This window comes from Trichechus manatus, unplaced genomic scaffold (genome assembly GCF_000243295.1).
Source record: "Trichechus manatus latirostris isolate Lorelei unplaced genomic scaffold, TriManLat1.0 scaffold00008, whole genome shotgun sequence".
In the NCBI taxonomy this organism is placed as follows: Eukaryota; Metazoa; Chordata; class Mammalia; order Sirenia; family Trichechidae; genus Trichechus; species Trichechus manatus.
Genome location: NW_004443944.1, coordinates 33273880 through 33278004, shown reverse-complemented (window position 1 = coordinate 33278004; position 4125 = coordinate 33273880). Strand labels below are relative to the sequence as shown.

The 4125-nt window shown below is 49.3% G+C and overlaps 1 pseudogene; it reads left to right on the top strand.

Moving 5' to 3' along the window:
• Positions 1-3334: 3334 nt before the first annotated feature.
• LOC101341965 (sorcin pseudogene) overlaps positions 3335-4125 on the top strand; it is a 13557-nt pseudogene continuing 12766 nt past the window's right edge.

Genomic DNA, 4125 nt, shown 5'->3' with positions numbered 1-4125 from the left:
CAAGGGTAATGGGGACAGGGTCATACAGGGCCTTGTAGGTTCCCCTGAGGGGCCTTGGGAGGGTTCTGAGCAGAGGGGAGATAAGCGAGGGCTTGTGTTTTAATAGCATCCCTTTGGCTGAGAGTGGAGTGAGGGAGACAGAGGGTGGAAGGAAGCAGGAGGCCAGTGAGGAGGCTGCTGTGACGGTCCAGGCGGGACATGAAGGCGGCTGAGCGGGGTGGGGACAGCGGAGGGCTGTGGAGTGGTTGGATTCTGATTTACTTGAAAGAAGAGAGGAACTGCTGATAGGATCCGCTGAGGGATCAGATGTGGGGTGTGTAAGAAAGAAAGGAGTCGAGAGGGAAGATTAGCAGTTCCACTTTGGAGATCATGCTTCCTGCCGAATCCCCGGTGCCTGGGACAGAGTAGATCTCAATAGCTAGCTATGGAAAGAGAAAGAACAAGTAAAGGAAGCGAGGAAGAGAAGCCCAGCCTCAGGTTCCCCTCTCAAATCTGAATTTTTCTTTTCTTTTTCAAGCCTAACCGAAGGCGTCCTCTGGTGGCCAATTGTTAGAACTGCAGTCCTCAGGTTACCGGTTACCCGGTGCTGTCAAGTCAATTCCGACTCATAGCCACTCTATGGGACAGAATAGAACTGCCTCATAGGGATTCCAAGGCTGTAAATCTTTACAGAAGCAAACTGCCATATCTTTCTCCCACGGAGCGGCTGTTGGATTCAAACCGCTGACCTTTCACTTAGTGGCAGAGCACTTAACCACTGCGCCACCACGGCTCCTCTGGGGGCCATAAGGGACAGACAAAAGACCCTGGCGGATGCTGGGCAGGATAAAATCAGATACCACACCCCACCCCTCACCCATTTTAGAAGTGAGAATACTGAGGCCCAGCTAAAGTAGGGGTCTGGTCTCCATGCCAACACCAACCACCACTGCTGCCCTTCTGGCCTCCCGACTATTGCTTTTGGAAAGGAACAGAGGGCCCCAGAGACGCGTAGAGTTCAGAGCTGAAGGGGGCCTCCAGAGAATCCTCCCCCCACCACCCCCTCGATAGGATGCTGGGAGCCCCTCCTCCACACTTCTATGGAATGTTGTGCTGCCATGGTTTCCATACCTCCCAGGACTCCCAACTCCCCAAATCAGCCCATACCATCCCTGCTTAGCTGGAGGAGAAATCTCCGCCCGACGCTGAACAGTTCCACCATCCCTCACTCCCAAAACCCTGCCGCAAGGCACCCTGCAAAGTCTGTCTTCAAGAATCCATTTGCCACACACTCACACATCTGGAAGCTGCTCTCCTCCCCACCATTTCTCCAGCCACTCAGCCTGGGTAAAGGGCATGCTCCCCTATCTGCACCCCATTCAGATGGCACCATAATCCCTTCCACCCCCCACCCCTAGCATGCCTAGGGCTGTCATTGTCCCTCACACAGGACAGGGCCAAGGAGAGGAAAGGAGGTCCCAGATGTGGTCTGAGCAGAGCAGAGGGATTGTCACCTCCTTTGAGCTGCATGTGAGACCTCTATTGATGCAACCCAAGATGGCATTTGATATTTATTTATTTTCTTTTTTAAGTAAAGTTTTATTTTAACTTACACAACTAAAGGGTTACGGACTCCTAGAAAATTAAAACATTTCAGTTAAGGCTAAAGTCCCATTGATCACAACCCATTCCCCCTTTTCATCCTCTGGCTCCGCCCCCCCCCAATTCCAAAGATAACCATTATTGTCAGTTTAAAATTCATACTTCCAGAATTCTCTCTATAGAGAGATGTGTGATAAACATACTCACACACCCCTAGAGAATACATAGAATTTATTTATGGAAGTTTTGTTACACAAATGGAATCACACTGTACATATTTATCCTGTAACTTTTTTCCCACTCTGTTCTGGGCTCTTGAGCTCAGTTTGTAGGTACAAGGTCCCGTTCACTTTGACAGGGTGAGAGAAGGGTATCATGCTGAGGGCCCTAAAGGGGAAACATACTGGTCCCTAACTGGTCTGGAGGTGCCCTCGGAAGCCCCTTTTCTCCAGCGTCTCCTTTTCCCTACTCCCTTTGCTCCCACCTCTCTCTTCTCACCCTGACATTTAAGTCCCCACACAACCCCTGTGAGAGAGGAGGTCCTAAGCCACCAAAACTAGAAACTGTTGCCATCAAGTCAGTTCCAACTCATGGTGACCTCATGTGTGTCAGAGTAAAACTGCACTCCATAGGGTTTTCCATGGCTGATTTTTCAGAAGTAGATTGCCAGGACTTTTCTTCTGAGGTGCCTCTGGGTGGACTCAAACCTCCCATTTTTTGGTTAACGGTCAAGTGCTCAATCATTTGCACAACCCATGGACTCCCCTAAGCCATTAATTGCTATTCAGTCAATTCTGACCCATGGCGAAGTCATATGTTTCAGAATAGAACCGAGTTCCATGGGGCTTTCAGTGATTGTGCTCTCTGGGTGGCACAAACAGTTTGCACTCAACTGCTAAGCTAAATGGTTGGTGGTTTGAACCCATCCAGCAGTACTACGGAAGAAAGGCCTGGTGGTCTACTTCCAAAAGATCCAAAACCAAACCAAACCTGTTGTCATTGAATCAATTCTGACACATGGTGACCCGTGTGTTACGGAAGAACTGCTCCATAGGGTTTTCTTGGCTGTAATCTATGGAAGCAGTTCACCAGACCTTTCTTCTGTGGTACCACTGGGTGGATTTGAACAGCCAACCTTTAGGTCAGCAGTCAATCACAAACCGTTTGCGCTACCCAGGGATCTGGACTGTCACCCAACACCCATTGCCGTCGAATCGATTCTGACTCACAGCGACCCTATAGGACAGAGTAGAACTGCCCCTATCGGGTTTCCAAGGAGCGGCAGGACTGCCACCAGATGCCCTTAAAAATGTTCATTTCCGGAGTTTAAAAAAAAAAAAAAAAAAAAAAATCTCCCTCCGCCCCCTAGTGGCATCTCTGAGAAACTGCGGTGGCTACTTCAATCCTCAATCCATTCAGGAAAACCAAGCTGTGACCCTTCCCGCGCGAACCCTACGGGCGAGGACAAAGAACAGCTGATCTCTGCCCTGGAGACTGTGACCTACCAGAAGAGTCTACATGTTTGAGATCACGCTGGGTGGCGCGTTTGTGGCGAAACACGCGTCCCTGGCGCAGCTGTTTTGGAAGCAACTGGGTGATCTCTCTTAAGTGTAGTTTCACTGCTAGAAATTGATCCTACACGTAGTCTGCACAGGCTGTAAATAACAGATCGGCAAGATGTTTACTGCAGCATTGTCGTGATGTCGAAAGCTATGCGCCCAGGGGCGCGGGCAGCGGCAGCACAGTCGGCACCATGGCCTCCGGCGCCGGCGCCGGCTTCTTCCCAGGCGGGTATGGAGGGGCTCCCGGAGGGCCTGCGTTTCCCGGACAAACCCAGGATCCGTTGTACGGATACTTTGCTGCTGTAGCTGGACAGGATGGGCAAAGAGATGTTGATCAGTTGCAGAGGTGTCTGACACAGTCAGGCACTGCTGGAGGATACAAACCTTTTAACCTGGAGACTGGTCGGCTTATGGTTTCAATGCTGGATTTACAGACATGTCTAGCACAATGAGATTCAATGAATTTAAAGAACTCTGGGCTGTACTGAATGGCGGAGACAGCCCTTCATCAGTTTTGACTGCGATAGAAGTGGAACGGTGGATCCTCATAAATTACAGAAGGCCCTGAGGACTATGGGTTTTAGGTTGAGTCCTCAGGTCATGAATTCAGTTGCAAAGAGGTACAGCACCAATGGAAAGATCACCTTTGATGACTACATTGCCTGCTGCGTCGAACTTGAGTGTTCTCACAGACAGCTTTTGAAGAGGGGATTGGTCAGCATGGTGCTGTGAACTTCCCATATGGTGATTTCATTCAACGCGTCCTGAGTGTTTCAATCAAGAGGGAGCTGTATGAACGTAATGGACATTTCTCCTTGGGTTCTCCCTTGCCTACCTTGCCTTCAGTAATGTGTGTAAACTTACATTGCCACTTACCCTTAACAGCTTATTGTAAAGGTTTATTGCTTTATGTACAGCTTAAGTTTTGTGTTTAGTTTTGATAATAAATTCTTTGGAATTTTTATAATATATGATCCAGACT